Source organism: Mytilus galloprovincialis, chromosome 9, assembly GCF_965363235.1.
Source record: "Mytilus galloprovincialis chromosome 9, xbMytGall1.hap1.1, whole genome shotgun sequence".
Classification (NCBI taxonomy): domain Eukaryota; kingdom Metazoa; phylum Mollusca; class Bivalvia; order Mytilida; family Mytilidae; genus Mytilus; species Mytilus galloprovincialis.
Window position 1 is genome coordinate 44714755 of NC_134846.1, and position 8365 is coordinate 44723119.

At 31.1% G+C, this 8365-nt stretch overlaps 1 long non-coding RNA gene across 1 annotated transcript; it reads left to right on the top strand.

Moving 5' to 3' along the window:
* The first annotated feature begins 2122 nt into the window (after positions 1-2122).
* On the top strand, positions 2123-8158 carry LOC143046912 (uncharacterized). Its single transcript, XR_012969305.1, has 6 exons — positions 2123-2448; positions 4014-4137; positions 4651-4868; positions 5794-5949; positions 6596-6653; positions 7483-8158. It is a non-coding gene; the product is annotated as an uncharacterized LOC143046912 (long non-coding RNA).
* The last annotated feature ends 207 nt before the right edge of the window (positions 8159-8365 follow it).

Sequence of the window (8365 nt, forward strand, 5' to 3'; positions counted from 1 at the left end):
TGGATTCGTTTTTGAGCATGAGAATAAAAAAATGCCTATCAGTAAATTATTTGCTAAAGATGTATATTCACTTTTTATCGATCAGGAAAGTTTCTCCTATTTCACAACAAAGATGGGAAGAAAGTTTTAATATAGAAATTAGTGACGAACAATGGAAAAATATTTATTCATTAGCTTTCAAATGTACTATAGAAAGCAAACTACAAGCTTTTCAATATAAACTACTACACAGAATAGTCTCACATAATTATCTTCTTGAAAAATATAAACTTTCCTTAACTAATGAATGTGTAAGTTGTAAAGAAATAGAAACTATAGAGCATAAATTTTTTGAATGTACAGAAATAAAACAATTTTGGAGAAATTTTTCAAATTGGTGGTATTCAGTTTTTGGAGTAAAACTATTTTTGAATAAAGACAGTGTCATTTTTGGTGTATTGAATTCTGATAACTTAGTTTTAAATTATTGCATTCTACAGGCAAAATATTACATTTATTATGTAAAGAACACACAATTAGACAGACTCATCATATCTGTGCAAGCTTTTCTTAAATTTTTGAAAAGACGTCTGGAGATATTAGAATATTTATATATTTCTAAAGACAAACACGAGTCATTTGTCAACAGATGGGGGGGGGGGGGATTTACGAAAGATATTTAATTAAATTTATTTTTTAATATGGTTATAGTAGAATGTATTCCAAAGTATTTTTAAGACGTATCATATAGTGAGTATTCACACCACTAACTTGTAAATTTTTACTATGTCTTATTTGCATAATGTCAATAGTATAACAATGCCATACATGTCATGTCATTCTCTTATGTCTTGTAAAATTGTATGCATGCACTGTAGTTTGAACACCAAAAAGATCAATAAAAAATAAAAAATAAGAAAATCATGATAGGAAATGCAAGCACAGGAATATCGTATCAATTGAGAGATATATACCCCGTATGCAGGTGCTGCAAGAATGTTGCTACTTAGAAATGGAAAGTTCACAATTGGAAAGCTGAAATCATCTCTTTTGTCGTAAACTTTTGTTTTCAACCGACCCTTATTGTCAATTTCTAGATGTAACTGTAACTGTAGTTTCCTTTATCTCTAGTTCGATGGGATTCAAGTTTTACGCAGCAACTGTATTCGAAGTGTATATCTCTAAAATAATAAAATATTTAAAGGACTTCTATTCGCTATCATTGTTTCCTTCTCAGTGGATAGTAGCTAATAAAACCAAGAGTTTTCAGTGGTCAATTTGAAATCATTTCTTTGTCAATTTTACAGACGCCATCACGAGTTGTTGACCGTTTTGAAAAATCCGTTTCACAAATCCATTTTCATGAATGCTGTCTACTGAATTAGACTTATTACCGGCATTAAACTTACATGAACAACACGACGGTTGACACATGTGAAGCAGAATAAGTTTATCCTTCCGGAGCACCTCAGATCACCCTCAGTTTTCAGGGTTCGTGTAGCTCAGTCTTTAGTTTTTCCGTATTGTTTTTAATGCACTTTTGTTTGTTCATTTTTAGTAAAAGGTCATAACATGGTAACATTTCTTTTAAGAAACTTTTAAACAAATTTTAGCGGCCAGAGCCTGTCCTACATGGAAAAATATAATATAGTTAGATATTGAATCTGCTGGTCTTTTGGGTAATTTTATATAATTAGCAATTTTTTAATCTTAATATCAAAAATAAAAGATTTTTGAATATAATATCATCGATTGTACTACCTAATGCTTAATACAATAAGTTTAAATAGTTCATGTTTGTATCATGTCTTTCAAGTTATTTATCAAGAATTATTCTATAAATAGTAATATTTGAAGCCATGTCAAATATTGCAACATGGAATTGAAATTATAAAATTTCTAAATTTTTCACAAAAGCTTTCAAAGTTTAATCAAAATTTATATGGACTATTCGCCTATATACATTCATGTAAACGTAGATTAACGGATTAGATTCTGTATAAACCGAAAAACACATCCTTTAAGGAATCAGACCGTAACACTGTTTATAATTCTAATTTCTTTGTTTTTGATTGTATTGATTACAATAACAATTGTGCATACAGGTGTCTAGTATATAGCCTATTTAACTATCATTTTAACTTTCATAGACAAAATTTGTGTACAACTTTACCAGTCATTCAAAAATATGACCACCGATATCTATTTGAGAAACAAGGAGCTGGATGTAGCTCATGACCGACAAGGCAGGGTCACAGAAGAAATGGATGTCTATGTTGGTACGGAATACATTCAATCGGACGAAACAAACAGGAAATTCTCAATTTCTAATAGTAAAAAGAAGTTGCTCAGGGCAATTTTAGTAGAATTTCTTGGTACATTGTTCTATGTCTTTATAGCAACGAACGGCAATTGGTTGGCTCCAGGGTTTGTTTTAACATCACTGATGATAGCTTTTGGGAAAATAAGGTAAGGTTGTGCTACGTTTAAAGAAAACCATTATGCTTAATGTTAATGATTAAAGGGATATTTAGGGGTTTACAGACAAGATGATGCTATAGTAAATACATCTTACGACAATTAATATCTACAATTTCGATTACTTGCAATCAATGTTAGTCACACTATTGTTTTGTAAAATGCAGGTTTCTTGAACAGGATAGTTTTCAAACCATGAACACTGTTGTACCTTCTCTGATCCAATTTTAGATCAATCATCCAGTCAAATATAAATTTTACTACAACTGGGTCCATGCCACTGCTGGTGGAGATGTATTTCTCCGAGTGTATCACCAGCCCGGTAGTCAGCACTTCTGTGTTGACTAGATTTAACGTTGATATGTTCATTATAATACATAAACTGTTTTTGAAATTCTAAGACTTTTCTACTTCAGGAATAGATTACCTTAGCTGTATTTGGCAAAACTTTTAGGAATATTTGGTCCTCAATGCTCTTTAACTTCGTACTTTCTTTAGCCTTCAAGTTTTTGATTCGAGCGTTAATAGTGAGTCTTTTGTAGACGAAACGCGCGTCTGGAGTAAGTGTAAAATTTTATTCCTGGTAACTATGATGAGTTTATTTACAACCACTGGGTCGATACCACTGCTGGTGGAGATTTATTTCCTCGAGGGTATCACCAGCCAAGTAGTCAGCACTTCTGTGTTGACTTGAGTTATCATTGATATGTTCATAATAATAAATTAAATGTTTACAAAACTTTTACTTTTTGAAATACTAAGGCTTTTTTACCTCAGGAATAAACCTTAGCTGTATTTGCAAAACTTTGAGGAATATTTGGTCATCAGTGCTATTCAACTTCCTACTTTATTTATCCTTTTAAATTTTTTTCGATTTGAGCGTCACTGATGAGTCTTTTGTAGACAAAATGCGCATCTGGAGTAAGTGTTAAATTTTATTCCTGGTCTCTTTAATAAGTTCATTTACAACCACTGGGTCGATGCCACTGCTGGTGGAGATTTGTTTCCCCGAGGGTATCACCAGCCCAGTAGTCAGCACTTCTGTGTTGACTTGAGTTATCATAGGTATGTTCACAATAATAAATTAACTGTTACCAAAACTTTGACTTTTTGAAATACTAAGGCTTTTCTACCTTAGGAATATAGATAACCTTAGCTCTATTTGGCAAACTTTAAGAATATTTGGTCCTCAATACTCTTCAACTTCGTACTTTATTTGGCCTTTAAAATTTGTTTGATTCGAGCGTTACTGTTGAGTCTTTGGTAGACGAAACGCGCGTCTGGCGTAAGTGTAAAATTTTATTCATTGTATCTATGATGAGTTTATTTATCATTATTTAATTAGCACAAATTACGGACGACAATCGACGGATGCAAATCCCGAAGTTGAACAATCACTGTTTGTTTTTAAAAACCTAGCTTTCTAATTTATGTTGCATATGTATATATACATTTTGAAATCCGTATACAATATGGAGTATCTTCATGTATCAAACAGTTTCTTGTTGACATTCACAAGTGAAGAGGGAATGACACTATTTTTTTTTTCATTTCAGCGAAGGGCATTTTAATCCAGTAGTTACCCTTGCAGTGAGCATAAGCAGGGGATTTACCATAACGTCAATACTCTATCCTATCGCTCAAACAATTGGAGGGATAGCGGGAGCGGCCTTAGCAAAAGTAAGTTTTATTTTTTTTTTAACCAGGCTTTATGTCATATTGCTTGGTTTCAAACAACTAGTACATATTATAAAGAATAGAAACCAACATGTAATTATTTCGAAAAATTCAATGATTTAGGTCTCGCACAAATAAAAACACGCACGCCTGGCGTACACACTTCTTAACCTGATACCTATAATGATTTTATTTTCAACCATTTGGTCAATAGCACTGCTGGTGAATGTTTTTAATCCAAGGGTTTTACCAGGTCAGTTGTCAACACAGAAGTGATGAAATTAACTATCTTGACATGGTCATAATTATAACTTCGGTATTTCGGGTCACTTATGCTCTTCCAAGATCTTTATGCGGCATTTTGTTATTATTCGAGCGTCACTGGTTAGTTTCTTTTGTATCTGAGATGAATTTACTGTTTCTTACGCGGGACCTCGACCTTTCATTCTTTTTTTTAACACAGTTTGTTTATCAATCTATAAAAACTAATAATAATAATAACGAAATATGTTCCAGGCTCTCCATTTCGATCATGTCAACAACTTTAGTTTGAAAACCTATCGTACTGTTTTGGGTAAATCTGTTGAACCTGCAAATGGAATTCTATGCGAAGGATTAAGTACCTTTCTGCTTGTGTTAACGTACTTAATGTGTATAGTAGATAAAAGAAATAAGGAATCGATGTTATCACCAATTGCCATTGGATTTGTTGTAACAGCAATTATTGCGGCAACGTGAGTATTTAAAAAAAAGCATTTGTGGATATTTTTTATATAACACTAATTGTGAATGGTTGTGCTCTATATTAAGAAAATTACACTCAAAATATAGAGTTCATAAAACCAACACAGTCCAACATTATTAACCAACAGAACGAGAGGAAACAACTCTCTTACATTCCTGACAAAGTAGAGGCATTTCCCGGAGATATAGTAGTGAAAACATGAATATTAATTATATGGTCATATTTTTATAAATTAACTGTTTGTAAAAGTATGAATTATCCGAAATACTCATATATATTTTGAAGCCCTGTGGCATATTGATAAGAACAACTTAATTTTGTGTTATCCTCTAGAAATTAAGCGCTCAAATTTTTACGCCAAGTAAGCAAATTTTAATACAGTTCCAAAATGGATAATGTTGACTTGGTGAGCTCTAACAAGTAATAAATATAAGATTGTATCAATGTTATTTCCTAAGCACATATTTAGAGTATATGTGATCAATGTGTTTTTAGAAAAAATTTATTATCTTACAAGCTAACTTGCATTCTTAGATCAATGGAAACAATGAAATATAAAAAAATGAGACTATGTACGATCCTTATATATAATATTTAGTTGTATTATAATTTTGTTTATATCTTTTTTCTACATATCACTGTACTCCTTGATCATCAATTAGTAGTTATTATCAAAAGTCATCAAAATAGGTATGGATTGTGAAATTGAACATCTATAGTCTATTATATATATCAATCAACGTGCCTTCAGATATGTCACTTTTGTATACATAGCATTGTCCTACTCTGGTGTAAAGGTGGGTAAAATATGTCATACAAGATTGAATTTTCATCTTTAAAAAAAAAACTTGATTGAATACCATAAAGTCCTTATAGTATTCACTTTTGTGATTAAAACTTGGCTTAATTTATAGTTTTGATGTCACTGGTGGATCCATGAATCCTGCTCGAAGTTTCGGACCTGTCGTGTGTTTGTCGAACACTAAGAACAATCATATCGTATGGAAGGATCACTATGTGTACTGGGTCGGACCTAAAGCTGGATCAATAGTAGCGGCTTTTGTTTATAGGTTAATATAACTTCATATTAAGTCAATAACAACCTTTCTCACTATTATATTCTTCTTAGTGATTTTTCACTGTCAGAATATGTTGAATTGATACGGAAGTGGCATGATATCACATTTTACCAAATTTGACATCAAAACACATACTATGATTTCTAGACACTTTTGTATCAATCAATGAATATAAGGGATCAATTACGATCATAACATAAAGCAAATGTTCTGTTTACGATGACGGAAAAACTTGAGCCATCCAACAGTGGCGAGAGAGAAAAACAATGAAAGCAAATATTTCCTTCAGTGTTAAATTTTACTCTTTCAAATGTTTTAAGATTGTATGTAAATTCCTTGTTTTTATACAAAAATTAATTACTTTGAATTCAATCTTTTAAACAACATTTTGATTTACTTATATGAAAAACCAGCAGGGATTGCATAGATACAAACAATACAAATCTAAATTTTCTATTAGTTATTGTTACACCGTACATAATGACCACAACAAAATCAAATATGACACCATTCAAACTAGGAAAACCAAAGACCTGAGTTATGACAAAACAATTAGCGAAAAACAAATATGACAGAAGGTTAAAAAATACACCCTACTAATAGTTGTATAGTTTTTAATACATACAATGTATTTCAGATTCATATTAAGTACAGAATCCTGTTGTTGCAGAACCCAATGATTTACATTGTTTATTGTAAGTAAAATCATCAACTTTAAAAATTATTATAAATTAAGGAATGTATCTCCCTCATGCAAAGCTCTGATTCCGTTCACGGATTTGGCTATACTTTTTGGAACTATTGGATTATAGCTCTACAAACTTTATATAAGCTTTGGATTTTACATATTTTGGCCACGAGCATCACTGAAGAGACATTATTTGTCGAAATATGCATCTGGTGCAGCAAAATTGGTACCGTTAATGTTATTATTTAGAAAATATTGAATTAAATAAAGGCAACAGAAGTAGTAATTCGATTAAGCAAATACAATTCCGGGTAAAAAAAAACTAAAACCAAGGGAAATACATTAACTATAAGAGGAAAACAATGGAACATCAGAAACACTAAACAACAGCAAACGCCAAAATACATTTGTAGATAACGACTTTCATATACCTGGCTTGGTACTAGACACTTTTAGAAAACATGGTCGATTTAACCTGATTTTTATAGCTAGTCAAACCTCACACTAATATAGTAATGTTAAAAACACCGCATATATAATAATGTTAAAAATACCAATAACATAATAATGTTAAAAATATCGCTAATATAATAATGTCAAAAATACGCAATAACACAGAACACACAAAATACATAATTTAATTAATATGATAGTTCATTACAACATTAAGCGATAATATTGACGTGTATCTCTGATTTTAAGAGATCGTCAGGATAAGTCGGTTGCATCGGTTATTAAAAAAAATATGATTAGAATTTTTTAATGGTAGAACGTTTTTCTTCTTACCAATATTTATGTTTGAATCTTCCCAAAATTTTGCTTCATTTTATTTTCAGATGTTGTTAACTAGATATTCTAGGGTTACAGAATCCAGATGAATAATATAGATTATATGACTAAATGTTGTACTGAACAGTTATTTTGTATTGTAATTAATATTTCAAACGTTCTTATATTTGCAACAAAATGTAGGTTTAACTATAATATATCATGGTCATAGCAGTTTTTTATGATTAGTAAGTTCCGAAAAGAAATCACGAAAAATAACGTATATTAGAATCAAACAGATTTCCTAGCATTTTTTGTGTAGCACTTTGTAGCAGAATTTAAATTACAGAATTCTAAAACAATACCTGGGTAGTGAAACTTTATTTGTATCATTTTGGGAAAAAAGGAAAAATGGCAAAGAATGAACTAGCAAATTTTTATAGAACTTTTCATCAACAGGTTTTCTTCGAATCCTTACCAATAAAATGAAACATATAGATATGCAGCTTGGTTTCACCCAAACAAACGGCAAAATCTAAAGCTTATTTTTAATAATATATTTGTACATATGAAGAATTATAATTTTAAAACTATAGAGAACCATTATTGTATTGCTTATTTGTTTTTCACTTTTTTGCAACAAAGTATATAACTGTTTAGAATTGTAATAAAAGAGACAGAACCATAAATCCAGTAAAAACAGCCAGCACCATGCAGGGATTGGGTAATTGAAATTAACGTGTATCGTCCTTCCCTACACTCAGTCGCTCATTTGCTCCCAAATGCTTGTATAACGACTTTGAGACGAAATCAGGCATTATCAACGATGTTGTGTATTCCGTTGAGTCGCTGAAAAGTAATGTTCACTTTGTTTATCGGCACATCTACCGTCAAAGTTATTCTCATTATTGCTTAACGTCAAGTGGCAAATATTTCATGCATGTTCAAGAC